Raw genomic sequence first — 23607 nt, forward strand, 5'->3', positions numbered from 1 at the left:
TAATGTCAATGGCCATTCTAAGCTGAATGTGCCTGCTCTCGTCGGATCGCAGAAGTTACGCAGCTTAAGGCCTCGCTAGTACCAGTGTGGGAGACTGTCTGGGAATCCGTGGTGCGGTTGAATTTTTATTGTGTCGTTTAGATTTTGTTTCACAATCGATTAAAAAGGACTATGGATTAAAGCCTTTAATGTCAATGGCCATTCTAAGCTGAATGTCCCTGCTCTTGTTAGATCGCAGAAGTTACACAGCTTAACGCCTCGCTAGTACCAGTGTGGGAGACTGTCTGGGAATCCGTGGTGCGGTTGACTTTTTATTATGTTGTTTAGATTTTGTTTCACAATAGATTAAATAGGACTATGGATTAAGGCTTTTATTGTTAATGGCCATTCTAAGCTGAATGTGCCTGCTCTCGTTAGATCGCAGAAGTTACACAGCTTAACGCCTCGCTAGTACCAGTGTGGGAGACTGTCTGGGAATCCGTGGTGCGGTTGACTTTTTATTATGTCGTTTAGATTTTGTTTCACAATCGATTAAAAAGGACTATGGATTAAAGTATTTAATGTCAATGGCCATTCTAAGCTGAATGTGCCTGCTCTCGTCAGATCGCAGAAGTTACACAGCTTAAGGCCTCGCTAGTACCAGTGTGGGAGACTGTCTGGGAATACGTGGTGCGGTTGACTTTTTACTATGGTGTTTAGATTTTGTTTCACAATAGATTAAATAGGACTATGGATTAAGGCTTTTAATGTCAATGGCCATTCTAAGCTGAATGTGCCTGCTCTCGTAGATCGCAGAAGTTACACAGCTTAAGGCCTCGCTAGTACCTGTGTGGGAGACTGTCTGGGAATCCGTGGTGCGGTTGACTTTTTATTATGTTGTTTAGATTTTGTTTCACAATCGATTAAAAAGGACTATGGATTAAAGCATTTAATGTCAATGGCCATTCTAAGCTGAATGTGCCTGCTCTCGTCAGATCGCAGAAGTTACACAGCTTAAGGCCTCGCTAGTACCAGTGTGGGAGACTGTCTGGGAATCCGTGGTGCGGTTGAATTTTTATTATGTCGTTTAGATTTTGTTTCACAATCGATTAAAAAGGACTATGGATTAAAGCATTTAATGTCAATCACCATTCTAAGCTGAATGTCCCTGCTCTCGTCAGATCGCAGAAGTTACACAGCTTAAGGACTCGCTAGTACCAGTGTGGGAGACTGTCTGGGAATCCGAGGTGCGGTTGACTTTTTATTATGTCGTTTAGATTTTGTTTCACAATCGATTAAAAAGGACTATGTATTAAAGCATTTAGTGTCAATGGCCATTCTAAGCTGAATGTCCCTGCTCTCGTCAGATCGCAGAAGTTACACAGCTTAAGGCCTCGCTAGTACCAGTGTGGGAGACTGTCTGGGAATCTGTGGTGCGGTTGAATTTTTATTATGTCGTTTAGATTTTGTTTCACAATCGATTAAAAAGAACTATGGATTAAAGCATTTAATGGCAATGGCCATTCTAAGCTGAATGTCCCTGCTCTCGTCAGATCGCAGAAGTTACACAGCTTAAGGCCTTGCTAGTACCAGTGTGGGAGACTGTCTGGGAATCCGTGGTGCGGTTGACTTTTTATTATGTTGTTTAGATTTTGTTTCACAATCGATTAAAAAGGACTATTGATTAAAGCATTTAATGTCAATGGCCATTCTAAGCTGAATGTACCTGCTCTCGTCAGACCGCAGAAGTTACACAGCTTAAGGCCTCGCTAGTACCAGTGTGGGAGACTGTCTGGGAATCCGTGGTGCGGTTGACTTTTTATTATGTCGTTTAGATTTTGTTTCACAATCGATTAAAAAGGACTATGGATTAAAGCATTTAATGACAATGGCCATTCTAAGCTGAATGTCCCTGCTCTCGTCAGATCGCAGAAGTTACACAGCTTAAGGCCTCGCTAGTACCAGTGTGGGAGACTGTCTGGGAATCCGTGGTGCGGTTGACTTTTTATTATGTCGTTTAGATTTTGTTTCACAATCGATTAAAAAGGACTATGGATTAAAGCATTTAATGTCAAAGGCCATTCTAAGCTGAATGTGCCTGCTCTCGTCAGATCGCAGAAGTTACACAGCTTAAGGCCTCGCTAGTACCAGTGTGGGAGACTGTCTGGGAATCCGTGGTGCGGTTGACTTTTTATTATGTCGTTTAGATTTTGTTTCACAATAGATTAAATAGGACTATGGATTAAAGCATTTAACGTCAATGGCCATTCTAAGCTGAATGTCCCTGCTCTCGTCAGATCGCAGAAGTTACACAGCTTAAGGCCTCGCTAGTACCATTGTGGGAGACTGTCTGGGAATCCGTGGTGCGGTTGCCTTTTTATTATGTCGTTTAGATTTTGTTTCACAATCGATTAAAAAGGACTATGGATTAAAGCATTTAATGTCAATGGCCATTCTAAGCTGAATGTGCCTGCTCTCGTCAGATCGCAGAAGTTACACAGCTTAAGGCCTCGCTAGTACCAGTGTGGGAGACTGTCTGTGAATCCGTGGTGCGGTTGACTTTTTATTATGTCGTTTAGATTTTGTTTCACAATCGATTAAAAAGGACTATGGATTAAAGCATTTAATGTCAATGGCCATTCTAAGCTGAATGTGCCTGCTCTCGTCAGATCGCAGAAGTTACACAGCTTAAGGCCTCGCTAGTACCAGTGTGGGAGACTGTCTGGGAATCCGTGGTGCGGTTGACTTTTTATTATGTCGTTTAGATTTTGTTTCACAATAGATTAAATAGGACTATGGATTAAAGCATTTAACGTCAATGGCCATTCTAAGCTGAATGTCCCTGCTCTCGTCAGAACGCAGAAATTACACAGCTTAAGGCCTCGCTAGTACCAGTGTGGGAGACTGTCTGGGAATCCGAGGTGCGGTTGACTTTTTATTATGTCGTTTAGATTTTGTTTCACAATCAATTAAAAAGGACTATGGATTAAAGCATTTAATGTCAATGTCCATTCTAAGCTGAATGTACCTGCTCTCGTCAGATCGCAGAAGTTACACAGCTTAAGTCCTTGCTAGTACCAGTGTGGGAGACTGTCTGGGAATCCGTGGTGCGGTTTACTTTTTATTATGTCGTTTAGATTTTGTTTCACAATAGATTAAATAGGACTATGGATTAAAGCATTTAATGTCAATGGCCATTCTAAGCTGAATGTGCCTGCTCTTGTCAGAACGCAGAAGTTACACAGCTTAAGGCCTCGCTAGTACCAGTGTGGGAGACTGTCTGGGAATCCGTGGTGCGGTTGACTTTTTATTATGTTGTTTAGATTTTGTTTCACAATAGATTAAATAGGACTATGGATTAAGGCTTTTAATGTCAATGGCCATTCTAAGCTGAATGTGCCTGCTCTCGTCAGATCGCAGAAGTTACACAGCTTAAGGCCTCGCTAATACCAGTGTGGGAGACTGTCTGGGAATCCGTGATGCGGTTGACTTTTTATTATGTTGTTTAGATTTTGTTTCACAATAGATTAAATAGGACTATGGATTAAGGCTTTTAATGGCAATGGCCATTCTAAGCTGAATGTGCCTGCTCTCGTCAGATCGCAGAAGTTACGCAGCTTAAGGCCTCGTTAGTACCAGTGTGGGAGACTGTCTGGGAATCCGTGGTGCGGTTGACTTTTTATTATGTCGTTTAGATTTTGTTTCACAATCGATTAAAAAGGACTATGGATTAAAGCATTTAATGTCAATGGCCATTCTAAGCTGAATGTGCCTGCTCTCGTTAGATTGCAGAAGTTACACAGCTTAACGCCTCGCTAGTACCAGTGTGGGAGACTGTCTGGGAATCCGTGGTGCGGTTGACTTTTTATTATGTTGTTTAGATTTTGTTTCACAATCGATTAAAAAGGACTATGGATTAAAGCATTTATTGTCAATGGCCATTCTAAGCCGAATGTGCCTGCTCTCGTCAGATCGCAGAAGTTACACAGCTTAAGGCCTCGCTAGTACCAGTGTGGGAGACTGTCTGGGAATCCGTGGTGCGGTTGACTTTTTATTATGTCGTTTAGATTTTGTTTCACAATCGATTAAAGAGGACTATGGATTAAAACATTTAATGTCAATGGCCATTCTAAGCTGAATGTGCCTGCTCTCGTCAGATCGCAGAAGTTACACAGCTTAAGTCCTCGCTAGTACCAGTGTGGGAGACTGTCTGGGAATCCGTGGTGCGGTTGACTTTTTATTATGTCGTTTAGATTTTGTTTCACAATAGATTAAATAGGACTATGGATTAAAGCATTTAATGTCAATGGCCATTCTAAGCTGAATGTGCCTGCTCTCGTCAGAACGCAGAAGTTACACAGCTTAAGGCCTCGCTAGTACCAGCGTTGGAGACTGTCTGGGAATCCGTGGTGCGGTTGAATTTTTATTATGTCGTTTAGATTTTGTTTCACAATCGATTAAAAAGGACTATGGATTAAAGCATTTAATGCCAATGGCCATTCTAAGCTGAATGTCCCTGCTCTCGTCAGATCGCAGAAGTTACACAGCTTAAGGCCTCGCTAGTACCAGTGTGTGAGACTGTCTGGGAATCGGTGGTGCGGTTGACTTTTAATTATGTTGTTTAGATTTTGTTTCACAATAGATTAAATAGGACTATGGATTAAGGCTTTTAATGTCAATGGCCATTCTAAGCTGAATGTGCCTGCTCTCGTCAGATCGCAGAAGTTACACAGCTTAAGGCCTCGCTAGTACCAGTGTGGGAGACTGTCTGGGAATCCGTGGTGTGGTTGACTTTTTATTATGTCGTTTAGATTTTGTTTCACAATCGATTAAAAAGGACTATGGATTAAAGCATTTAATGTCAATGGCCATTCTAAGCTGAATGTGCCTGCTCTCGTCAGATCGCAGAAGTTACACAGCTTAAGGCCTCGCTAGTACCAGTGTGGGAGACTGTCTGGGAATCCGTGGTGCGGTTGACTTTTTATTATGTCGTTTAGATTTTGTTTCACAATAGATTAAATAGGACTATGGATTAAAACGTTTAACGTCAATGGCCATTCTAAGCTGAATGTCCCTGCTCTCGTCGGAACGGAGAAATTACACAGCTTAAGGCCTCGCTAGTACCAGTGTGGGAGACTGTCTGGGAATCCGAGGTGCGGTTGACTTTTTATTATGTCGTTTAGATTTTGTTTCACAATCAATTAAAAAGGACTATGGATTAAAGCATTTAATGTCAATGGCCATTCTAAGCTGAATGTGCCTGCTCTCGTCAGATCGCAGAAGTTACACAGCTTAAGGCCTTGCTAGTACCAGTGTGGGAGACTGTCTGGGAATCCGTGGTGCGGTTTACTTTTTATTATGTCGTTTAGATTTTGTTTCACAATAGATTAAATAGGACTATGGATTAAAGTATTTAACGTCAATGGCCATTCTAAGCTGAATGTGCCTGCTCTCGTCAGAACGCAGAAGTTACACAGCTTAAGGCCTCGCTAGTACCAGTGTTGGAGACTGTCTGGGAATCCGTGGTGCGGTAGAATTTTTATTATGTCGTTTAGATTTTGTTTCACAATCGATTAAAAAGGACTATGGATTAAGCATTTAATGTCAAAGGCCATTCTAAGCTGAATGTCCCTGCTCTCGTCAGATCGCAGAAGTTACACAGCTTAAGGCCTCGCTAGTACCAGTGTGGGAGACTGTCTGGGAATTCGTGGTGCGGTTGACTTTTTATTATGTCGTTTAGATTTTGTTTCACAATCGATTAAAAAGGACTATGGATTAAAGCATTTAATGTCAATGGCCATTCTAAGCTGAATGTGCCTGCTCTCGTTAGATCGCAGAAGTTACACACCTTAACGCATCGCTAGTACCAGTGTGGGAGACTGTCTGGGAATCCGTGGTGCGGTTGACTTTTTATTATGTCGTTTAGATTTTGTTTCACAATCGATTAAAAAGGACTATGGATTAAAGCATTTAATGTCAATGGCCATTCTAAGCTGAATGTGCCTGCTCTCGTCAGATCGCAGAAGTTACACAGCTTAAGGCCTTGCTAGTACCAGTGTGGGAGACTGTCTGGGAATCCGTGGTGTGGTTGACTTTTTATTATGTTGTTTAGATTTTGTTTCACAATAGATTAAATAGGACTATGGATTAAGGCTTTTAATGTCAATGGCCATTCTAAGCTGAATGTGCCTGCTCTCGTCAGATCGCAGAAGTTACACAGCTTAAGGCCTCGCTAGTACCAGTGTGGCAGACTGTCTGGGAATCCGTGGTGCGGTTGAATTTTTATTATGTAGTTTAGATTTTGTTTCACAATCGATTAAAAAGGACTATGGATTAAAGCATTTATTGTCAATGGCCATTCTAAGCCGAATGTGCCTGCTCTCGTCAGATCGCAGAAGTTACACAGCTTAAGGCCTCGCTAGTACCAGTGTGGGAGAATGTCTGGGAATCCGTGGTGCGGTTGACTTTTTATTATGTCGTTTAGATTTTGTTTCACAATCGATTAAAGAGGACTATGGATTAAAGCATTTAATGTCAATGGCCATTCTAAGCTGAATGTGCCTGCCCTCGTCAGATTGCAGAAGTTACACAGCTTAAGGCCTCGCTAGTACCAGTGTGGGAGACTGTCTGGGAATCCGTGGTGCGGTTGACTTTTTATTATGTCGTTTAGATTTTGTTTCACAATAGATTAAATAGGACTATGGATTAAAGCATTTAATGTCAATGGCCATTCTAAGCTGAATGTGCCTGCTCTCATCAGAACGCAGAAGTTACACAGCTTAAGGCCTCGCTAGTACCAGCGTTGGAGACTGTCTGGGAATCCGTGGTGCGGTTGAATTTTTATTATGTCGTTTAGATTTTGTTTCACAATCGATTAAAAAGGACTATGGATTAAAGCATTTAATGTCAATGGCCATTCTAAGCTGAATGTCCCTGCTCTCGTCAGATCGCAGAAGTTACACAGCTTAAGGCCTCGCTAGTACCAGTGTGTGAGACTGTCTGGGAATCCGTGGTGCGGTTGAGTTTTAATTATGTTGTTTAGATTTTGTTTCACAATAGATTAAATAGGACTATGGATTAAGGCTTTTAATGTCAATGGCCATTCTAAGCTGAATGTGCCTGCTCTCGTTAGATCGCAGAAGTTACACATTTTAAGGCCTCGCTAGTACCAGCATTGGAGACTGTCTGGGAATCCGTGGTGCGGTTGAATTTTTATTATGTCGTTTAGATTTTGTTTCACAATCGATTAAAAAGGACTATGGATTAAAGCATTTAACGTCAATGGCCATTCTAAGCTGAATGTGCCTGCTCTCGTCAGAACGCAGAAGTTACATAGCTTAAGTCCTCGCTAGTACCAGTGTGGGAGACTGTCTGGGAATCCGTGGTGCGGTTGACTTTTTATTATGTTGTTTAGATTTTGTTTCACAATAGATTAAATAGGACTATGGATTAAGGCTTTTAATGTCAATGGCCATTCTAAGCTGAATGTGCCTGCTCTCGTCAGATCGCAGAAGTTACACAGCTTAAGGCCTTGCTAGTACCAGTGTGGGAGACTGTCTGGGAATCCGTGGTGCGGTTGACTTTTTATTATGTCGTTTAGATTTTTTTTTTTCACAATAGATTAAAAAGGACTATGGATTAAAGCATTTAATGTCAATGGCCATTCTAAGCTGAATGTGCCTGCTCTCGTCAGATCGCAGAAGTTACACAGCTTAAGGCCTCGCAAGTACCAGTGTGGGAGACTGTCTGGGAATCCGTGGTGCGGTTGACTTTTTATTATGTCGTTTAGATTATGTTTCACAATAGATTAAATAGGACTATGGATTAAAGCATTTAACGTCAATAGCCATTCTAAGCTGAATGTGCCTGCTCTCGTCAGAACGCAGAAGTTACCCAGCTTAACGCCTCCCTAGTACCAGTGTGGGAGACTGTCTGGGAATCCGTGGTGCGGTTGACTTTTTATTATGTCGTTTAGATTTTGTTTCACAATCGATTAAAAAGGACTATGGATTAAAGCATTTAATGTCAATGGCCATTCTAAGCTGAATGTCCCTGCTCTCGTCAATTCGCAGAAGTTACACAGCTTAAGGCCTCGCTAGTACCAGTGTGGGAGACTGTCTGGGAATCCGTGGTGCTGTTGACTTTTTATTATGTCGTTTAGATTTTGTTTCACAATCGATTAAAAAGGACTATGGATTAAAGCAATTAATATCAATGGCCATTCTAAGCTGAATGTGCCTGCTCTCGTCAGATCGCAGAAGTTACACAGCTTAAGGCCTCGCTAGTACCAGTGTGGGAGACTGTCTGGGAATCCGTGGTGCTGTTGACTTTTTATTATGTCGTTTAGATTTTGTTTCACAATCGATTAAAAAGGACTATGGATTAAAGCAATTAATATCAATGGCCAGTCTAAACTGAATGTCCCTGCTCTCGTCAGATCGCAGAAGTTACACAGCTTAAGGCCTCGCTAGTACCAGTGTGGGAGACTGTTTGGGAATCCGTGGTGCGGTTGACTTTTTATTATGTTGTTTAGATTTTGTTTCACAATAGATTAAATAGGACTATGGATTAAAGCTTTTAATGTCAATGGCCATTCTAAGCTGAATGTTCCTTCTCTCGTCAGATCGCAGAAGTTACACAGCTTAAGGCCTCGCTAGTACAAGTGTGGGAGACTGTCTGGGAATCCGTGGTGCGGTTGACTTTTTATTATGTCGTTTAGATTTTGTTTCACAATCGATTAAAAAGGACTTTGGATTAAAGCATTTAATGTTAATGGCCATTCTAAGCTGAATGTGCCTGCTCTCGTTAGATCGCAGAAGTTACACAGCTTAACGCCTCCCTAGTACCAGTGTGGGAGACTGTCTGTGAATCCGTGGTGCGGTTGACTTTTTATTATGTTGTTTAGATTTTGTTTCACAATAGATTAAATAGGACTATGGATTAAGGCTTTTAAGGTCAATGGCCATTCTAAGCTGAATGTGCCTGCTCTCGTCAGATCACAGAAGTTACACAGCTTAAGGCCTCGCTAGTACCAGTGTGGGAGACTGTCTGGGAATCCGTGGTGCTGTTGACTTTTTATTATGTCGTTTAGATTTTGTTTCACAATCGATTAAAAAGGACTATGGATTAAAGCATTTAAAGTCAATGGCCATTCTAAGCTGAATGTGCCTGCTCTCGTTAGATCGCAGAAGTTACACAGCTTAACGCCTCGCTAGTACCAGTGTGTGAGACTGTCTGGGAATCCGTGGTGCGGTTGACTATTTATTATGTCGTTTAGATTTTGTTTCACAATAGATTAAATAGGACTATGGATTAAAGCATTTAACGTCAATGGCCATTCTAAGCTGAATGTGCCTGCTCTCGTCCGAACGCAGAAGTTACACAGCTTAAGGCCTCGCTAGTACTAGTGTGGGAGACTGTCTGGGAATCTGTGGTGCGGTTGAGTTTTTATTATGTCGTTTAGATTTTGTTTCACAATCGATTAAAAAGGACTATGGATTAAAGCCTTTAATGTCAATGGCCATTCTAAGCTGAATGTCCCTGCTCTCGTCCGATCGCAGAAGTTACACAGCTTAAGGACTCGCTGGTACCAGTGTGGGAGACTGTCTGGGAATGCGTGGTGCGGTTGACTTTTTATTATGTTGTTTAGATTTTGTTTCACAATAGATTAAATAGGACTATGGATTAAGGCTTTTAATGTCAATGGCCATTCTAAGCTGAATGTGCCTGCTCTCGTCAGATCGCAGAAGTTACACAGCTTCAGGCCTCGCTAGTACCAGTGTGGGAGACTGTCTGGGAATCCGTGGAGCGGTTGAATTTTGATTATGTCGTTTAGATTTTGTTTCACAATCGATTAAAAAGGACTATGGATTAAAGCATTTAATGTCAATGGCCATTCTAAGCTGAATATCCCTGCTCTCGTCAGATCGCAGAAGTTACACAGCTTAACGCCTCGCTAGTACCAGTGTGGGAGACTGTCTGGGAATCCGTGGAGCTGTTGACTTTTTATTATGTCGTTTAGATTTTGTTTCACAATCGATTAAAAAGGACTATGGATTAAAGCATTTAATGTCAATGGCCATTCTAAGCTGAATGTGCCTGCTCTCGTCAGATCGCAGAAGTTACACAGCTTAAGTCCTCGCTAGTACCAGTGTGGAAGACTGTCTGGGAATCCGTGGTGGGGTTGCCTTTTTATTATGTTGTTTAGATTTTGTTTCACAATAGATTAAATAGGACTATGGATTAAGGCTTTTAATGTCAATGTCCATTCTAAGCTGAATGTGCCTGCTCTCGTCAGATCGCAGAAGTTACACAGCTTAAGCCCTCGCTAGTACCAGTGTGGGAGATTGTCTGGGAATCCATGGTGCGGTTGAGTTTTTATTATGTCGTTTAGATTTTGTTTCACAATCGATTAAAAAGGACTATGGATTAAAGCATTTAATGTCAATGGCCATTCTAAGCTAAATGTGCCTGCTCTCGTCAGATCGCAGAAGTTACACAGCTTAAGGCCTTGCTAGTACCAGTGTGGGAGACTGTCTGGGAATGCGTGGTGCGGTTGACTTTTTATTATGTCGTTTAGATTTTGTTTCACAATCGATTAAAAAGGACTATGGATTAAAGCATTTAATGTCAATGGCCATTCTAAGCTGAATGTGCCTGCTCTTGTCAGATCGCAGAAGTTACACAGCTTAAGCCCTCGCTAGTACCAGTGTGGGAGACTGTCTGGGAATCCGTGGTGCGGTTGACTTTTTATTATGTCGTTTAGATTTTTTTTTTCACAATAGATTAAAAAGGACTATGGATTAAAGCATTTAATGTCAATGGCCATTCTAAGCTGAATGTGCCTGCTCTCGTCAGATCGCAGAAGTTACACAGCTTAAGGCCTCGCAAGTACCAGTGTGGGCGACTGTCTGGGAATCCGTGGTGCGGTTGACTTTTTATTATGTCGTTTAGATTATGTTTCACAATAGATTAAATAGGACTATGGATTAAAGCATTTAACGTCAATAGCCATTCTAAGCTGAATGTGCCTGCTCTCGTCAAAACGCAGAAGTTACCCAGCTTAACGCCTCCCTAGTACCAGTGTGGGAGACTGTCTGGGAATCCGTGGTGCGGTTGACTTTTTATTATGTCGTTTAGATTTTGTTTCACAATCGATTAAAAAGGACTATGGATTAAAGCATTTAATGTCAATGGCCATTCTAAGCTGAATGTCCCTGCTCTCGTCAATTCGCAGAAGTTACACAGCTTAAGGCCTCGCTAGTACCAGTGTGGGAGACTGTCTGGGAATCCGTGGTGCTGTTGACTTTTTATTATGTCGTTTAGATTTTGTTTCACAATCGATTAAAAAGGACTATGGATTAAAGCAATTAATATCAATGGCCATTCTAAGCTGAATGTGCCTGCTCTCGTCAGATCGCAGAAGTTACACAGCTTAAGGCCTCGCTAGTACCAGTGTGGGAGACTGTCTGGGAATCCGTGGTGCGGTTGACTTTTTATTATGTCGTTTAGATTTTGTTTCACAATCGATTAAAAAGGACTATGGATTAAAGCATTTAATGTCAATGGCCATTCTAAGCTGAATGTGCCTGCTCTCGTCAGATCGCAGAAAATACACAGCTTAAGGCCTCGCTAATACCAGTGTGGGAGACTGTCTGGGAATCCGTGGTGCAGTTGATTTTTTATTATGTCGTTTAGATTTTGTTTCACAATAGATTAAATAGGACTATGGATTAAAGCATTTAACGTCAATGGCCATTCTAAGCTGAATGTGCCATCTCTCGTCAGAACGCAGAAGTTACACAGCTTAAGGCCTCGCTAGTACCAGTGTGTGAGACTGTCTGGGAATCCGTGGTGCGGTTGAATTTTTATTATGTCGTTTAGATTTTGTTTCACAATCGATTAAAAAGGACTATGGATTAAAGCATTTAATGTCAATGGCCACTCTAAGCTGAATGTCCCTTCTCTCGTCAGATCGCAGAAGTTACACAGCTTAAGGCCTCGCTAGTACCAGTGTGGGAGACTGTCTGGGAATCCGTGGTGCGGTTGACTTTTTATTATGTCGATTAGATTTTGTTTCACAATCGATTAAAAAGGACTATGGATTAAAGCATTTAATGTCAATGGCCATTCTAAGCTGAATGTGCCTGCCCTCGTTAGATCGCAGAAGTTACACAGCTTAACGCCTCGCTAGTACCAGTGTGGGAGACTGTCTGGGAATCCGTGGTGCGGTTGACTTTTTATTATGTCGTTTAGATTTTGTTTCACAATCGATTAAAAAGGACTATGGATTAAAACATTTAATGTCAATGGCCATTCTAAGCTGAATGTGCCTGCTCTCATCAGATCGCAGAAGTTACACAGCTTAAGGCCTCCCTAGTACCAGTGTGGGAGACTGTCTGGGAATCCGTGGTGCGGTTGACTTTTTATTATGTTGTTTAGATTTTGTTTCGCAATAGATTAAATAGGACTATGGATTAAAGCATTTAACGTCAATGGCCATTCTAAGCTGAATGTGCCTGCTCTCGTCAGATCGCAGAAGTTACACAGCTTAAGGACTCGCTAGTACCAGTGTGGGAGACTGTCTGGGAATCCGTGGTGCGGTTGAATTTTTATTATGTCGTTTAGATTTTGTTTCACAATCGATTAAAAAGGACTATGGATTAAAGCATTTAATGTCAATGGCCAGTCTAAACTGAATGTCCCTGCTCTCGTCAGATCGCAGAAGTTACACAGCTTAAGGCCTCGCTAGTACCAGTGTGGGAGACTGTTTGGGAATCCGTGGTGCGGTTGACTTTTTATTATGTTGTTTAGATTTTGTTTCACAATAGATTAAATAGGACTATGGATTAAAGCTTTTAATGTCAATGGCCATTCTAAGCTGAATGTTCCTTCTCTCGTCAGATCGCAGAAGTTACACAGCTTAAGGCCTCGCTAGTACAAGTGTGGGAGACTGTCTGGGAATCCGTGGTGCGGTTGACTTTTTATTATGTCGTTTAGATTTTGTTTCACAATCGATTAAAAAGGACTTTGGATTAAAGCATTTAATGTTAATGGCCATTCTAAGCTGAATGTGCCTGCTCTCGTTAGATCGCAGAAGTTACACAGCTTAACGCCTCCCTAGTACCAGTGTGGGAGACTGTCTGGGAATCCGTGGTGCGGTTGACTTTTTATTATGTTGTTTAGATTTTGTTTCACAATAGATTAAATAGGACTATGGATTAAGGCTTTTAAGGTCAATGGCCATTCTAAGCTGAATGTGCCTGCTCTCGTCAGATCACAGAAGTTACACAGCTTAAGGCCTCGCTAGTACCAGTGTGGGAGACTGTCTGGGAATCCGTGGTGCTGTTGACTTTTTATTATGTCGTTTAGATTTTGTTTCACAATCGATTAAAAAGGACTATGGATTAAAGCATTTAAAGTCAATGGCCATTCTAAGCTGAATGTGCCTGCTCTCGTTAGATCGCAGAAGTTACACAGCTTAACGCCTCGCTAGTACCAGTGTGTGAGACTGTCTGGGAATCCGTGGTGCGGTTGACTATTTATTATGTCGTTTAGATTTTGTTTCACAATAGATTAAATAGGACTATGGATTAAAGCATTTAACGTCAATGGCTATTCTAAGCTGAATGTGCCTGCTCTCGTCCGAACGCAGAAGTTACACAGCTTAAGGCCTCGCTAGTACTAGTGTGGGAGACTGTCTGGGAATCTGTGGTGCGGTTGAGTTTTTATTATGTCGTTTAGATTTTGTTTCACAATCGATTAAAAAGGACTATGGATTAAAGCCTTTAATGTCAATGGCCATTCTAAGCTGAATGTCCCTGCTCTCGTCCGATCGCAGAAGTTACACAGCTTAAGGACTCGCTGGTACCAGTGTGGGAGACTGTCTGGGAATGCGTGGTGCGGTTGACTTTTTATTATGTTGTTTAGATTTTGTTTCACAATAGATTAAATAGGACTATGGATTAAGGCTTTTAATGTCAATGGCCATTCTAAGCTGAATGTGCCTGCTCTCGTCAGATCGCAGAAGTTACACAGCTTCAGGCCTCGCTAGTACCAGTGTGGGAGACTGTCTGGGAATCCGTGGAGCGGTTGAATTTTGATTATGTCGTTTAGATTTTGTTTCACAATCGATTAAAAAGGACTATGGATTAAAGCATTTAATGTCAATGGCCATTCTAAGCTCAATATCCCTGCTCTCGTCAGATCGCAGAAGTTACACAGCTTAACGCCTCGCTAGTACCAGTGTGGGAGACTGTCTGGGAATCCGTGGAGCTGTTGACTTTTTATTATGTCGTTTAGATTTTGTTTCACAATCGATTAAAAAGGACTATGGATTAAAGCATTTAATGTCAATGGCCATTCTAAGCTGAATGTGCCTGCTCTCGTCAGATCGCAGAAGTTACACAGCTTAAGTCCTCGCTAGTACCAGTGTGGGAGACTGTCTGGGAATCCGTGGTGGGGTTGACTTTTTATTATGTTGTTTAGATTTTGTTTCACAATAGATTAAATAGGACTATGGATTAAGGCTTTTAATGTCAATGTCCATTCTAAGCTGAATGTGCCTGCTCTCGTCAGATCGCAGAAGTTACACAGCTTAAGCCCTCGCTAGTACCAGTGTGGGAGATTGTCTGGGAATCCATGGTGCGGTTGAGTTTTTATTATGTCGTTTAGATTTTGTTTCACAATCGATTAAAAAGGACTATGGATTAAAGCATTTAATGTCAATGGCCATTCTAAGCTGAATGTGCCTGCTCTTGTCAGATCGCAGAAGTTACACAGCTTAAGCCCTCGCTAGTACCAGTGTGGGAGACTGTCTGGGAATCCGTGGTGCGGTTGACTTTTTATTATGTCGTTTAGATTTTTTTTTTTCACAATAGATTAAAAAGGACTATGGATTAAAGCATTTAATGTCAATGGCCATTCTAAGCTGAATGTGCCTGCTCTCGTCAGATCGCAGAAGTTACACAGCTTAAGGCCTCGCAAGTACCAGTGTGGGAGACTGTCTGGGAATCCGTGGTGCGGTTGACTTTTTATTATGTCGTTTAGATTATGTTTCACAATAGATTAAATAGGACTATGGATTAAAGCATTTAACGTCAATAGCCATTCTAAGCTGAATGTGCCTGCTCTCGTCAGAACGCAGAAGTTACCCAGCTTAACGCCTCCCTAGTACCAGTGTGGGAGACTGTCTGGGAATCCGTGGTGCGGTTGACTTTTTATTATGTCGTTTAGATTTTGTTTCACAATCGATTAAAAAGGACTATGGATTAAAGCATTTAATGTCAATGGCCATTCTAAGCTGAATGTCCCTGCTCTCGTCAATTCGCAGAAGTTACACAGCTTAAGGCCTCGCTAGTACCAGTGTGGGAGACTGTCTGGGAATCCGTGGTGCTGTTGACTTTTTATTATGTCGTTTAGATTTTGTTTCACAATCGATTAAAAAGGACTATGGATTAAAGCAATTAATATCAATGGCCATTCTAAGCTGAATGTGCCTGCTCTCGTCAGATCGCAGAAGTTACACAGCTTAAGGCCTCGCTAGTACCAGTGTGGGAGACTGTCTGGGAATCCGTGGTGCGGTTGACTTTTTATTATGTCGTTTAGATTTTGTTTCACAATCGATTAAAAAGGACTATGGATTAAAGCATTTAATGTCAATGGCCATTCTAAGCTGAATGTGCCCGCTCTCGTCAGATCGCAGAAAATACACAGCTTAAGGCCTCGCTAATACCAGTGTGGGAGACTGTCTGGGAATCCGTGGTGCGGTTGATTTTTTATTATGTCGTTTAGATTTTGTTTCACAATAGATTAAATAGGACTATGGATTAAAGCATTTAACGTCAATGGCCATTCTAAGCTGAATGTGCCATCTCTCGTCAGAACGCAGAAGTTACACAGCTTAAGGCCTCGCTAGTACCAGTGTGTGAGACTGTCTGGGAATCCGTGGTGCGGTTGAATTTTTATTATGTCGTTTAGATTTTGTTTCACAATCGATTAAAAAGGACTATGGATTAAAGCATTTAATGTCAATGGCCACTCTAAGCTGAATGTCCCTTCTCTCGTCAGATCGCAGAAGTTACACAGCTTAAGGCCTCGCTAGTACCAGTGTGGGAGACTGTCTGGGAATCCGTGGTGCGGTTGACTTTTTATTATGTCGTTTAGATTTTGTTTCACAATCGATTAAAAAGGACTATGGATTAAAGCATTTAATGTCAATGGCCATTCTAAGCTGAATGTGCCTGCTCTCATCAGATCGCAGAAGTTACACAGCTTAAGGCCTCGCTAGTACCAGTGTGGGAGACTGTCTGGGAATCCGTGGTGCGGTCGAATTTTTATTATGTCGTTTAGATTTTGTTTCACAATCGATTAAAAAGGACTATGGATTAAAGCATTTAATGTCAATGGCCATTCTAAGCTGAATGTGCCTGCTCTCGTCAGATCGCAGAAGTTACACAGCTTAAGGCCTTGCTAGTACCAGTGTGGGAGACTGTATGGGAATCCGTGGTGCGGTTGACTTTTTATTATGTCGTTTAGATTTTGTTTCACAATAGATTAAATAGGACTATGGATTAAAGCATTTAATGTCAATGGCCATTCTAAGCTGAATGTGCCTGCGCTTGTCAGAACGCAGAAGTTACACAGCTTAAGGCCTCGCTAGTACCAGTGTGGGAAACTGTCTGGGAATCCGTGGTGCGGTTGAATTTTTATTATGTTGTTTAGATTTTGTTTCACAATCGATTAAAAAGGACTATGGATTAACGCATTTAATGTCAATGGCCATTCTAAGCTGAATGTCCCCTGCTCTCGTCAGATCGCAGAAATTACACAGCTTAATACCTCGCTAGTACCAGTGTGGGAGACTGTCTGGGAATCTGTGTTGCGGTTGACTTTTTATTATTTTGTTTCACAATAGATTAAATAGGACTATGGATTAAGGCTTTTAATGTCAATGGCCATTCTAAGCTCAATGAGCCTGCTCTCGTCAGATCGCAGAAGTTACACAGCTTAAAGCCTCGCTAGTACCAGTGTGGGAGACTGTCTGGGAATCCGTGGTGCGGTTGTCTTTTTATTATGTCGTTTAGATTTTGTTTCACAATCGATTAAAAAGGACTATGGATTAAAGCATTTAATGTCAATGGCCATTCTAAGCTGAATGTGCCTGCTCTCGTTAGATCGCAGAAGTTACACAGCTTAACGCCTCGCTAGTACCAGTGTGGGAGACTGTCTGGGAATCCGTGGTGCGGTTGACTTTTTATTATGTCGTTTAGATTTTGTTTCACAATAGATTAAATAGGACTATGGATTAAAGCATTTAACGTCAATGGCCATTCAAAGCTGAATGTGCCTGCTCTCGTCAGATCGCAGAAGTTACACAGCTTAAATCCTCGCTAGTACCAGTGTGGGAGACTGTCTGGGAATCCGTGGTGCGGTTGACTTTTTATTATGTCATTTAGATTTTGTTTCACAATAGATTAAATAGGACTATGGATTAAAGCATTTAACGTCAATGGCCATTCTAAGCTGAATGTGCCTGCTCTCGTCAGATCGCAGAAGTTACACAGCTTAAGGCCTCGCTAGTACCAGTGTGGGAGACTGTCTGGGAATCCGTGGTGCGGTTGACTTTTTATTATGTCGTTTAGATTTTGTTTCACAATCGATTAAAAAGGACTATGGATTAAAGCATTTAATGTCAATGGCCATTCTAAGCTGAATGTGCCTGCTCTCGTCAGATCGCAGAAGTTACACAGCTTAAGGCCTCGCTAGTACCAGTGTGGGAGACTGTATGGGAATCCGTGGTGCGGTTGACTTTTTATTATTTTGTTTCACAATAGATTAAATAGGACTATGGATTAAGGCTTTTAATGTCAATGGCCATTCTAAGCTCAATGTGCCTGCTCTCGTCAGATCGCAGAAGTTACACAGCTTAAAGCCTCGCTAGTACCAGTGTGGGAGACTGTCTGGGAATCCGTGGTGCGGTTGTCTTTTTATTATGTCGTTTAGATTTTGTTTCACAATCGATTAAAAAGGACTATGGATTAAAGCATTTAATGTCAATGGCCATTCTAAGCTGAATGTCCCTGCTCTCGTCAGATCGCAGAAGTTACACAGCTTAAGGCCTCGCTAGTACCAGTGTGGGAGACTGTCTGGGAATCCGTGGTGCGGTTGACTTTTTATTTTGTCGTTTAGATTTTGTTTCACAATAGATTAAATAGGACTATGGATTAAAGCATTTAACGTCAATGGCCATTCTAAGCTGAATGTGCCTGCTCTCGTCAGAACGCAGAAGTTACACAGCTTAAGGCCTCGCTAGTACCAGTGTGGGAGACTGTCTGGGAATCCGTGGTGAGGTTGACTTTTTATTATGTTGTTTAGATTTTGTTTCACAAGAGATTAAATAGGACTATGGATTAAGGCTTTTAATGTCAATGGCCATTCTAAGCTGAATGTGCCTGCTCTCGTCAGATCGCAGAAGTTACACAGCTTAAGGCCTCGCTAGTACCAGTGTGGGAGACTGTCTGGGAATCCGTGGTGCGGTTGACTTTTTATTATGTCGTTTAGATTTTGTTTCACAATCGATTAAAAAGGACTATGGATTAAAGCATTTAATGTCAATGGCTATTCTAGGCTGAATGTACCTGCTTTCGTCAGATTGCAGAAGTTACACAGCTTAAGGCCTCGCTAGTACCAGTGTGGGAGACTGTCTGGGAATCCGTGGAGCGGTTGGCTTTTTATTATGTTGTTTAGATTTTGTTTCACAATAGATTAAATAGGACTATGGATTAAGGCTTTTAATGTCAATGGCCATTCTAAGCTGAATGTGCCTGCTCTCGTCAGATCGCAGAAGTTACACAGCTTAAGGCCTCGCTAGTACCAGTGTGGTAGACTGTCTGGGAATCCGTGGTGCAGTTGACTTTTTATTATGTCGTTTAGATTTTGTTTCACAATCGATTAAAAAGGACTATGGATTAAAGCATTTAATGTCAATGGCCTTTCTAAGCTGAATGTGCCTGCTCTCGTTAGATTGCAGAAGTTACACAGCTTAATGCCTCGCTAGTACCAGTGTGGTAGACTGTCTGGGAATCCGTGGTGCGGTTGAATTTTTAATATGTCGTTTAGATTTTGTTTCACAATCGATTAAAAAGGACTATGGATTAAAGCATTTAATGTCAATGGCCATTCTAAGCTGAATGTGCCTGCTCTCGTCAGATCGCAGAAGTTACACAGCTTAAGGCCTCGCTAGTACCAGTGTGGGAGACTGTCTGGGAATCCGTGGTGCGGTTGACTTTTTATTATGTCGTTTAGATTTTGTTTCACAATCGATTAAAAAGGACTATGGATTAAAGCATTTAATGTCAATGGCCATTCTAAGCTGAATGTGCCTGCTCTCGTCAGATCGCAGAAGTTACACAGCTTAAGGCCTCACTAGTACCAGTGTGGGAGACTGTCTGGGAATCCGTGGTGCGGTTGACTTTTTATTATGTCGTTTAGATTTTGTTTCACAATAGATTAAATAGGACTATGGATTAAAGCATTTAACGTCAATGGCCATTCTAAGCTGAATGTGCCTGCTCTCGTCAGATCGCAGAAGTTACACAGCTTAAGGCCTCGCTAGTACCAATGTGGGAGACTGTCTGGGAATCCGTGGTGCGGTTGAATTTTTATTATGTCGTTTAGATTTTGTTTCACAATCGATTAAAAAGGACTATGGATTAAAGCATTTAATGTCAATGGCCATTCTAAGCTGAATGTGCCTGCTCTCGTCAGATCGCAGAAGTTACACAGCTTAAGGCCTTGCTAGTACCAGTGTGGGAGACTGTCTGGGAATCCGTGGTGCGGTTTTCTTTTTATTATGTTGTTTAGATTTTGTTTCACAATAGATTAAATAGGACTATGGATTAAGGCTTTTAATGTCAATGGCCATTCTAAGCTGAATGTGCCTGCTCTCGTCAGATCGCAGAAGTTACACAGCTTAAGGCCTCGCTAGTACCAGTGTGGGAGACTGTCTGGGTATCCGTGGTGCAGTTGACTTTTTATTATGTCGTTTAGATTTTGTTTCACAATCGATTAAAAAGGACTATGGATTAAAGCATTTAATGTCAATGGCCATTCTAAGCTGAATGTCCCTGCTCTCGTCAGATCGCTGAAGTTTCACAGCTTAAGGCCTCGCTAGTACCAGTGTGGGAGACTGTCTGGGAATCCGTGGTGCGGTTGACTTTTTATTATGTCGTTTAGATTTTGTTTCACAATCGATTAAAAAGGACTATGGATTAAAGCATTTAATGTCAATGGCCATTCTAAGCTGAATGTGCCTGCTCTCGTCAGATCGCAGAAGTTACACAGCTTAAGGCCTCACTAGTACCAGTGTGGGAGACTGTCTGGGAATCCGTGGTGCGGTTGACTTTTTATTATGTCGTTTAGTTTTTGTTTCACAATAGATTAAATAGGACTATGGATTAAAGCATTTAACGTCAATGGCCATTCTAAGCTGAATGTGCCTGCTCTCGTCAGAACGCAGAAGTTACACAGCTTAAGGCCTCACTAGTACCAGTGTGGGAGACTGTCTGGGAATCCGTGGTGCGGTTGACTTTTTATTATGTTGTTTTGATTTTGTTTCACAATAGATTAAATAGGACTATGGATTAAGGCTTTTAATGTCAATGGCCATTCTAAGCTGAATGTGCCTGCTCTCGTCAGATCGCAGAAGTTACACAGCTTAAGGCCTCGCTAGTACCAGTGTGGGAGACTGTCTGGGAATCCGTGGTGCGGTTGTCTTTTTATTATGTCGTTTAGATTTTGTTTCACAATCGATTAAATAGGACTATGGATTAAAGCATTTAACGTCAATGGCCGTTCTAAGCTGAATGTGCCTGCTCTCGTCAGAATGCAGAAGTTACACAGCTTAAGGCCTCGCTAGTACCAGTGTGGGAGACTGTCTGGGAATCCGTGGTGCGGTTGAATTCTTATTATGTCGTTTAGATTTTGTTTCACAATCGATTAAAAAGGACTATGGATTAAAGCATTTAATGTCAATGGCCATTCTAAGCTGAATGTCCCTGCTCTCGTCAGATCGCAGAAGTTACACAGCTTAAGGCCTCGCTAGTACCAGTGTGGGAGACTGTCTGGGAATACGTGGTGCGGTTGCCTTTTTATTATGTTGTTTAGATTTTGTTTCACAATAGATTAAATAGGACTATGGATTAAGGCTTTTAATGTCAATGGCCATTCTAAGCTGAATGTGCCTGCTCTCGTCAGATCGCAGAAGTTACACAGCTTAAGGCCTCGCTAGTACCAGTGTGGGAGACTGTCTGGGAATCCGTGGTGCGGTTGACTTTTTATTATGTCGTTTAGATTTTGTTTCACAATCGATTAAAAAGGACTATGGATTAAAGCATTTAATGTCAATGGCCATTCTAAGCTGAATGTGCCTGCTCTCGTTAGATCGCAGAAGTTACACAGCTTAACGCCTCGCTAGTACCAGTGTGGGAGACTGTCTGGGAATCCGTGGTGCGGTTGACTTTTTATTATGTCGTTTAGATTTTGTTTCACAATAGATTAAATAGGACTATGGATTAAAGCATTTAACATCAATGGCCATTCTAAGCTGAATGTGCCTGCTCTCGTCAGATGGCAGAAGTTACACAGCTTAAGGCCTCGCTAGTACCAGTGTGGGAGACTGTCTGGGAATCCGTGGTGCGGTTGAATTTTTATTATGTCGTTTAGATTTTGTTTCACAATCGATTAAAAAGGACTATGGATTAAAGCATTTAATGTCAATGGCCATTCTAAGCTGAATGTGCCTGCTCTCGTCAGATCGCAGAAGTTACACAGCTTAAGGCCTCGCTAGTACCAGTGTGGGAGACTCTCTGGGAATCCGTGGTGCGGTTGACTTTTTATTATGTCGTTTAGATTTTGTTTCACAATCGATTAAAAAGGACTATGGATTAAAGCATTTAATATCAATGGCCATTCTAAGCTGAATGTGCCTGTTCTCGTCAGAACGCAGAAGTTACACAGCTTAAGGCCTCACTAGTACCAGTGTGGGAGACTGTCTGGGAATCCGTGGTGCGGTTGACTTTTTATTATGTCGTTTAGATTTTGTTTCACAATAGATTAAAAAGGATAATGGATTAAAGCATTTAACGTCAATGGCCATTCTAAGCCGAATGTGCCTGCTCTCGTCAAATCGCAGAAGTTACACAGCTTAAGACCTCGCTAGTACCAGTGTGGGAGACTGTCTGGGAATCCGTGGTGCGGTTGAATTTTTATTATGTCGTTTAGATTTTGTTTCACAATCGATTAAAAAGGACTATGGATTAAAGCATTTAATGTCAATGGCCATTCTAAGCTGAATGTCCCTGCTCTCGTCAGATCGCAGAAGTTACACAGCTTAAGGCCTCGCTAGTACCAGTGTGGCAGACTGTCTGGGAATCCGTGGTGCGGTTGCCTTTTTATTATGTCGTTTAGATTTTGTTTCACAATAGATTAAATAGGACTATGGATTAAAGCATTTAATGTCAATGGCCATTCTAAGCTGAATGTGCCTGCTCTCGTCAGAACGCAGAAGTTACACAGCTTAAGGCCTCGCTAGTACCAGTGTGGGAGACTGTCTGGGAATCCGTGGTGCGGTTGAATTTTTATTATGTCGTTTAGATTTTGTTTCACAATCGATTAAAAAGGACTATGGATTAAAGCATTTAATGTCTATGGCCATTCTAAGCTGAATGTCCCTGCTCTCGTCAGATCGCAGAAGTTACACAGCTTAAGGCCTCGCTAGTACCAGTGTGGGAGACTGTCTGGGAATCCGTGGTGCGGTAGACTTTTTATTATGTTGTTTAGATTTTGTTTCACAATAGATTAAATAGGACTATGGATTAAGGCTTTTAATGTCAATGGCCATTCTAAGCTGAATGTGCCTGCTCTCGTCAGATCGCAGAAGTTACACAACTTAAGGCCTCGCTAGTACCAGTGTGGGAGACTGTCTGGGAATCCGTGGTGCGGTTGAATTTTTATTATGTCGTTTAGATTTTGTTTCACAATCGATTAAAAAGGACTATGGATTAAAGCATTTAACGTCAATGGCCATTCTAAGCTGAATGTCCCTGCTCTCGTCAGATCGCAGAAGTTACACAGCTTAAGGCCTCGCTAGTACCAGTGTGTGAGACTGTCTGAGAATCCGTGGTGCGGTTGAATTTTTATTATGTCGTTTAGATTTTGTTTCACAATCGATTAAAAAGGACTATGGATTAAAGCATTTAATGTCAATGGCCATTCTAAGCTGAATGTGCCTGCTCTCGTCAGATCGCAGAAGTTACACAGCTTAAGGCCTCGCTAGTACCAGTGTGGGAGACTGTCTGAGAATCCGTGGTGTGGTTGACTTTTTATTATGTCGTTTAGATTTTGTTTCACAATAGATTAAATAGGACTATGGATTAAAGCATTTAACGTCAATGGCCATTCTAAGCTGAATGTGCCTGCTCTCGTCAGAACGCAGAAGTTACACAGCTTAAGGCCTCGCTAGTACCAGTGTGGGAGACTGTCTGGGAATCCGTGGTGCGGTTGAATTTTTATTATGTCGTTTAGATTTTGTTTCACAATCGATTAAAAAGGACTATGGATTAAAGCATT

The 23607-nt window shown here is 41.7% G+C and overlaps 103 pseudogenes; all 103 read left to right on the forward strand.

Moving 5' to 3' along the window:
• Positions 1-4: 4 nt before the first annotated feature.
• On the forward strand, positions 5-123 carry LOC142706458 (5S ribosomal RNA; annotated as a pseudogene).
• Positions 124-376: 253 nt separating this feature from the next.
• On the forward strand, positions 377-495 carry LOC142706037 (5S ribosomal RNA; annotated as a pseudogene).
• A 67-nt stretch (positions 496-562) lies between these two features.
• Positions 563-681, forward strand: LOC142706320 (5S ribosomal RNA; annotated as a pseudogene).
• Positions 682-748: 67 nt separating this feature from the next.
• Positions 749-866, forward strand: LOC142706699 (5S ribosomal RNA; annotated as a pseudogene).
• Positions 867-933: 67 nt separating this feature from the next.
• LOC142706444 (5S ribosomal RNA) lies at positions 934-1052 on the forward strand (annotated as a pseudogene).
• A 67-nt stretch (positions 1053-1119) lies between these two features.
• On the forward strand, positions 1120-1238 carry LOC142705986 (5S ribosomal RNA; annotated as a pseudogene).
• A 67-nt stretch (positions 1239-1305) lies between these two features.
• Positions 1306-1424, forward strand: LOC142706625 (5S ribosomal RNA; annotated as a pseudogene).
• A 67-nt stretch (positions 1425-1491) lies between these two features.
• Positions 1492-1610, forward strand: LOC142706620 (5S ribosomal RNA; annotated as a pseudogene).
• A 67-nt stretch (positions 1611-1677) lies between these two features.
• Positions 1678-1796, forward strand: LOC142706419 (5S ribosomal RNA; annotated as a pseudogene).
• A 67-nt stretch (positions 1797-1863) lies between these two features.
• On the forward strand, positions 1864-1982 carry LOC142706463 (5S ribosomal RNA; annotated as a pseudogene).
• Positions 1983-2049: 67 nt separating this feature from the next.
• On the forward strand, positions 2050-2168 carry LOC142706474 (5S ribosomal RNA; annotated as a pseudogene).
• Positions 2169-2235: 67 nt separating this feature from the next.
• On the forward strand, positions 2236-2354 carry LOC142706508 (5S ribosomal RNA; annotated as a pseudogene).
• A 67-nt stretch (positions 2355-2421) lies between these two features.
• LOC142706420 (5S ribosomal RNA) lies at positions 2422-2540 on the forward strand (annotated as a pseudogene).
• Positions 2541-2607: 67 nt separating this feature from the next.
• On the forward strand, positions 2608-2726 carry LOC142706194 (5S ribosomal RNA; annotated as a pseudogene).
• A 67-nt stretch (positions 2727-2793) lies between these two features.
• LOC142706443 (5S ribosomal RNA) lies at positions 2794-2912 on the forward strand (annotated as a pseudogene).
• A 253-nt stretch (positions 2913-3165) lies between these two features.
• On the forward strand, positions 3166-3284 carry LOC142706370 (5S ribosomal RNA; annotated as a pseudogene).
• Positions 3285-3351: 67 nt separating this feature from the next.
• LOC142706048 (5S ribosomal RNA) lies at positions 3352-3470 on the forward strand (annotated as a pseudogene).
• Positions 3471-3537: 67 nt separating this feature from the next.
• On the forward strand, positions 3538-3656 carry LOC142706250 (5S ribosomal RNA; annotated as a pseudogene).
• A 67-nt stretch (positions 3657-3723) lies between these two features.
• LOC142706145 (5S ribosomal RNA) lies at positions 3724-3842 on the forward strand (annotated as a pseudogene).
• A 67-nt stretch (positions 3843-3909) lies between these two features.
• On the forward strand, positions 3910-4028 carry LOC142706411 (5S ribosomal RNA; annotated as a pseudogene).
• A 67-nt stretch (positions 4029-4095) lies between these two features.
• On the forward strand, positions 4096-4214 carry LOC142706460 (5S ribosomal RNA; annotated as a pseudogene).
• A 67-nt stretch (positions 4215-4281) lies between these two features.
• On the forward strand, positions 4282-4400 carry LOC142706519 (5S ribosomal RNA; annotated as a pseudogene).
• A 253-nt stretch (positions 4401-4653) lies between these two features.
• Positions 4654-4772, forward strand: LOC142706315 (5S ribosomal RNA; annotated as a pseudogene).
• A 67-nt stretch (positions 4773-4839) lies between these two features.
• LOC142706195 (5S ribosomal RNA) lies at positions 4840-4958 on the forward strand (annotated as a pseudogene).
• Positions 4959-5025: 67 nt separating this feature from the next.
• LOC142706021 (5S ribosomal RNA) lies at positions 5026-5144 on the forward strand (annotated as a pseudogene).
• A 67-nt stretch (positions 5145-5211) lies between these two features.
• On the forward strand, positions 5212-5330 carry LOC142706548 (5S ribosomal RNA; annotated as a pseudogene).
• Positions 5331-5397: 67 nt separating this feature from the next.
• LOC142706615 (5S ribosomal RNA) lies at positions 5398-5516 on the forward strand (annotated as a pseudogene).
• A 66-nt stretch (positions 5517-5582) lies between these two features.
• Positions 5583-5701, forward strand: LOC142706520 (5S ribosomal RNA; annotated as a pseudogene).
• Positions 5702-5954: 253 nt separating this feature from the next.
• On the forward strand, positions 5955-6073 carry LOC142706480 (5S ribosomal RNA; annotated as a pseudogene).
• Positions 6074-6140: 67 nt separating this feature from the next.
• LOC142706688 (5S ribosomal RNA) lies at positions 6141-6259 on the forward strand (annotated as a pseudogene).
• A 67-nt stretch (positions 6260-6326) lies between these two features.
• On the forward strand, positions 6327-6445 carry LOC142706059 (5S ribosomal RNA; annotated as a pseudogene).
• Positions 6446-6512: 67 nt separating this feature from the next.
• Positions 6513-6631, forward strand: LOC142706690 (5S ribosomal RNA; annotated as a pseudogene).
• A 67-nt stretch (positions 6632-6698) lies between these two features.
• On the forward strand, positions 6699-6817 carry LOC142706425 (5S ribosomal RNA; annotated as a pseudogene).
• Positions 6818-6884: 67 nt separating this feature from the next.
• On the forward strand, positions 6885-7003 carry LOC142706165 (5S ribosomal RNA; annotated as a pseudogene).
• A 253-nt stretch (positions 7004-7256) lies between these two features.
• LOC142706558 (5S ribosomal RNA) lies at positions 7257-7375 on the forward strand (annotated as a pseudogene).
• A 67-nt stretch (positions 7376-7442) lies between these two features.
• LOC142706311 (5S ribosomal RNA) lies at positions 7443-7561 on the forward strand (annotated as a pseudogene).
• Positions 7562-7631: 70 nt separating this feature from the next.
• On the forward strand, positions 7632-7750 carry LOC142706287 (5S ribosomal RNA; annotated as a pseudogene).
• Positions 7751-7817: 67 nt separating this feature from the next.
• On the forward strand, positions 7818-7936 carry LOC142706159 (5S ribosomal RNA; annotated as a pseudogene).
• Positions 7937-8003: 67 nt separating this feature from the next.
• Positions 8004-8122, forward strand: LOC142706596 (5S ribosomal RNA; annotated as a pseudogene).
• A 67-nt stretch (positions 8123-8189) lies between these two features.
• LOC142706282 (5S ribosomal RNA) lies at positions 8190-8308 on the forward strand (annotated as a pseudogene).
• A 67-nt stretch (positions 8309-8375) lies between these two features.
• Positions 8376-8494, forward strand: LOC142706188 (5S ribosomal RNA; annotated as a pseudogene).
• Positions 8495-8561: 67 nt separating this feature from the next.
• LOC142706097 (5S ribosomal RNA) lies at positions 8562-8680 on the forward strand (annotated as a pseudogene).
• A 253-nt stretch (positions 8681-8933) lies between these two features.
• Positions 8934-9052, forward strand: LOC142706504 (5S ribosomal RNA; annotated as a pseudogene).
• Positions 9053-9305: 253 nt separating this feature from the next.
• LOC142706404 (5S ribosomal RNA) lies at positions 9306-9424 on the forward strand (annotated as a pseudogene).
• Positions 9425-9491: 67 nt separating this feature from the next.
• On the forward strand, positions 9492-9610 carry LOC142706130 (5S ribosomal RNA; annotated as a pseudogene).
• A 67-nt stretch (positions 9611-9677) lies between these two features.
• LOC142706680 (5S ribosomal RNA) lies at positions 9678-9796 on the forward strand (annotated as a pseudogene).
• A 67-nt stretch (positions 9797-9863) lies between these two features.
• On the forward strand, positions 9864-9982 carry LOC142706647 (5S ribosomal RNA; annotated as a pseudogene).
• A 439-nt stretch (positions 9983-10421) lies between these two features.
• Positions 10422-10540, forward strand: LOC142706629 (5S ribosomal RNA; annotated as a pseudogene).
• Positions 10541-10607: 67 nt separating this feature from the next.
• LOC142706013 (5S ribosomal RNA) lies at positions 10608-10726 on the forward strand (annotated as a pseudogene).
• A 69-nt stretch (positions 10727-10795) lies between these two features.
• Positions 10796-10914, forward strand: LOC142706304 (5S ribosomal RNA; annotated as a pseudogene).
• Positions 10915-11167: 253 nt separating this feature from the next.
• On the forward strand, positions 11168-11286 carry LOC142706597 (5S ribosomal RNA; annotated as a pseudogene).
• A 67-nt stretch (positions 11287-11353) lies between these two features.
• LOC142706372 (5S ribosomal RNA) lies at positions 11354-11472 on the forward strand (annotated as a pseudogene).
• Positions 11473-11539: 67 nt separating this feature from the next.
• LOC142706044 (5S ribosomal RNA) lies at positions 11540-11658 on the forward strand (annotated as a pseudogene).
• A 253-nt stretch (positions 11659-11911) lies between these two features.
• On the forward strand, positions 11912-12030 carry LOC142706121 (5S ribosomal RNA; annotated as a pseudogene).
• Positions 12031-12097: 67 nt separating this feature from the next.
• On the forward strand, positions 12098-12216 carry LOC142706172 (5S ribosomal RNA; annotated as a pseudogene).
• Positions 12217-12283: 67 nt separating this feature from the next.
• Positions 12284-12402, forward strand: LOC142706363 (5S ribosomal RNA; annotated as a pseudogene).
• Positions 12403-12469: 67 nt separating this feature from the next.
• Positions 12470-12588, forward strand: LOC142706078 (5S ribosomal RNA; annotated as a pseudogene).
• A 67-nt stretch (positions 12589-12655) lies between these two features.
• Positions 12656-12774, forward strand: LOC142706011 (5S ribosomal RNA; annotated as a pseudogene).
• Positions 12775-12841: 67 nt separating this feature from the next.
• On the forward strand, positions 12842-12960 carry LOC142706098 (5S ribosomal RNA; annotated as a pseudogene).
• Positions 12961-13213: 253 nt separating this feature from the next.
• LOC142706516 (5S ribosomal RNA) lies at positions 13214-13332 on the forward strand (annotated as a pseudogene).
• A 253-nt stretch (positions 13333-13585) lies between these two features.
• Positions 13586-13704, forward strand: LOC142706536 (5S ribosomal RNA; annotated as a pseudogene).
• Positions 13705-13771: 67 nt separating this feature from the next.
• On the forward strand, positions 13772-13890 carry LOC142706128 (5S ribosomal RNA; annotated as a pseudogene).
• A 67-nt stretch (positions 13891-13957) lies between these two features.
• On the forward strand, positions 13958-14076 carry LOC142706681 (5S ribosomal RNA; annotated as a pseudogene).
• Positions 14077-14143: 67 nt separating this feature from the next.
• Positions 14144-14262, forward strand: LOC142706139 (5S ribosomal RNA; annotated as a pseudogene).
• Positions 14263-14329: 67 nt separating this feature from the next.
• LOC142706023 (5S ribosomal RNA) lies at positions 14330-14448 on the forward strand (annotated as a pseudogene).
• Positions 14449-14701: 253 nt separating this feature from the next.
• LOC142706015 (5S ribosomal RNA) lies at positions 14702-14820 on the forward strand (annotated as a pseudogene).
• A 70-nt stretch (positions 14821-14890) lies between these two features.
• LOC142706288 (5S ribosomal RNA) lies at positions 14891-15009 on the forward strand (annotated as a pseudogene).
• A 67-nt stretch (positions 15010-15076) lies between these two features.
• Positions 15077-15195, forward strand: LOC142706160 (5S ribosomal RNA; annotated as a pseudogene).
• A 67-nt stretch (positions 15196-15262) lies between these two features.
• On the forward strand, positions 15263-15381 carry LOC142706598 (5S ribosomal RNA; annotated as a pseudogene).
• A 67-nt stretch (positions 15382-15448) lies between these two features.
• LOC142706374 (5S ribosomal RNA) lies at positions 15449-15567 on the forward strand (annotated as a pseudogene).
• A 439-nt stretch (positions 15568-16006) lies between these two features.
• On the forward strand, positions 16007-16125 carry LOC142706122 (5S ribosomal RNA; annotated as a pseudogene).
• Positions 16126-16192: 67 nt separating this feature from the next.
• On the forward strand, positions 16193-16311 carry LOC142706551 (5S ribosomal RNA; annotated as a pseudogene).
• Positions 16312-16378: 67 nt separating this feature from the next.
• Positions 16379-16497, forward strand: LOC142706364 (5S ribosomal RNA; annotated as a pseudogene).
• A 615-nt stretch (positions 16498-17112) lies between these two features.
• Positions 17113-17231, forward strand: LOC142706676 (5S ribosomal RNA; annotated as a pseudogene).
• A 253-nt stretch (positions 17232-17484) lies between these two features.
• LOC142706197 (5S ribosomal RNA) lies at positions 17485-17603 on the forward strand (annotated as a pseudogene).
• A 67-nt stretch (positions 17604-17670) lies between these two features.
• On the forward strand, positions 17671-17789 carry LOC142706248 (5S ribosomal RNA; annotated as a pseudogene).
• A 56-nt stretch (positions 17790-17845) lies between these two features.
• Positions 17846-17964, forward strand: LOC142706153 (5S ribosomal RNA; annotated as a pseudogene).
• A 67-nt stretch (positions 17965-18031) lies between these two features.
• Positions 18032-18150, forward strand: LOC142706283 (5S ribosomal RNA; annotated as a pseudogene).
• A 67-nt stretch (positions 18151-18217) lies between these two features.
• LOC142706408 (5S ribosomal RNA) lies at positions 18218-18336 on the forward strand (annotated as a pseudogene).
• Positions 18337-18403: 67 nt separating this feature from the next.
• LOC142706199 (5S ribosomal RNA) lies at positions 18404-18522 on the forward strand (annotated as a pseudogene).
• Positions 18523-18775: 253 nt separating this feature from the next.
• Positions 18776-18894, forward strand: LOC142706410 (5S ribosomal RNA; annotated as a pseudogene).
• A 253-nt stretch (positions 18895-19147) lies between these two features.
• Positions 19148-19266, forward strand: LOC142706200 (5S ribosomal RNA; annotated as a pseudogene).
• Positions 19267-19333: 67 nt separating this feature from the next.
• LOC142706259 (5S ribosomal RNA) lies at positions 19334-19452 on the forward strand (annotated as a pseudogene).
• Positions 19453-19519: 67 nt separating this feature from the next.
• LOC142706514 (5S ribosomal RNA) lies at positions 19520-19638 on the forward strand (annotated as a pseudogene).
• Positions 19639-19705: 67 nt separating this feature from the next.
• LOC142706667 (5S ribosomal RNA) lies at positions 19706-19824 on the forward strand (annotated as a pseudogene).
• Positions 19825-19891: 67 nt separating this feature from the next.
• On the forward strand, positions 19892-20010 carry LOC142706498 (5S ribosomal RNA; annotated as a pseudogene).
• Positions 20011-20077: 67 nt separating this feature from the next.
• Positions 20078-20196, forward strand: LOC142706069 (5S ribosomal RNA; annotated as a pseudogene).
• Positions 20197-20263: 67 nt separating this feature from the next.
• Positions 20264-20382, forward strand: LOC142706260 (5S ribosomal RNA; annotated as a pseudogene).
• A 67-nt stretch (positions 20383-20449) lies between these two features.
• Positions 20450-20568, forward strand: LOC142706467 (5S ribosomal RNA; annotated as a pseudogene).
• Positions 20569-20635: 67 nt separating this feature from the next.
• Positions 20636-20754, forward strand: LOC142706314 (5S ribosomal RNA; annotated as a pseudogene).
• Positions 20755-20821: 67 nt separating this feature from the next.
• LOC142706028 (5S ribosomal RNA) lies at positions 20822-20940 on the forward strand (annotated as a pseudogene).
• A 67-nt stretch (positions 20941-21007) lies between these two features.
• Positions 21008-21126, forward strand: LOC142706378 (5S ribosomal RNA; annotated as a pseudogene).
• A 67-nt stretch (positions 21127-21193) lies between these two features.
• LOC142706201 (5S ribosomal RNA) lies at positions 21194-21312 on the forward strand (annotated as a pseudogene).
• Positions 21313-21379: 67 nt separating this feature from the next.
• Positions 21380-21498, forward strand: LOC142706678 (5S ribosomal RNA; annotated as a pseudogene).
• A 67-nt stretch (positions 21499-21565) lies between these two features.
• Positions 21566-21684, forward strand: LOC142706016 (5S ribosomal RNA; annotated as a pseudogene).
• Positions 21685-21751: 67 nt separating this feature from the next.
• On the forward strand, positions 21752-21870 carry LOC142706230 (5S ribosomal RNA; annotated as a pseudogene).
• Positions 21871-21937: 67 nt separating this feature from the next.
• On the forward strand, positions 21938-22056 carry LOC142706485 (5S ribosomal RNA; annotated as a pseudogene).
• Positions 22057-22309: 253 nt separating this feature from the next.
• LOC142706697 (5S ribosomal RNA) lies at positions 22310-22428 on the forward strand (annotated as a pseudogene).
• A 67-nt stretch (positions 22429-22495) lies between these two features.
• LOC142706350 (5S ribosomal RNA) lies at positions 22496-22614 on the forward strand (annotated as a pseudogene).
• A 67-nt stretch (positions 22615-22681) lies between these two features.
• On the forward strand, positions 22682-22800 carry LOC142706243 (5S ribosomal RNA; annotated as a pseudogene).
• A 67-nt stretch (positions 22801-22867) lies between these two features.
• On the forward strand, positions 22868-22986 carry LOC142706663 (5S ribosomal RNA; annotated as a pseudogene).
• Positions 22987-23239: 253 nt separating this feature from the next.
• LOC142706563 (5S ribosomal RNA) lies at positions 23240-23358 on the forward strand (annotated as a pseudogene).
• Positions 23359-23425: 67 nt separating this feature from the next.
• On the forward strand, positions 23426-23544 carry LOC142706352 (5S ribosomal RNA; annotated as a pseudogene).
• The last annotated feature ends 63 nt before the right edge of the window (positions 23545-23607 follow it).

This window comes from Rhinoderma darwinii, unplaced genomic scaffold (assembly GCF_050947455.1).
Source record: "Rhinoderma darwinii isolate aRhiDar2 unplaced genomic scaffold, aRhiDar2.hap1 Scaffold_3422, whole genome shotgun sequence".
NCBI lineage: Eukaryota > Metazoa > Chordata > Amphibia > Anura > Rhinodermatidae > Rhinoderma > Rhinoderma darwinii.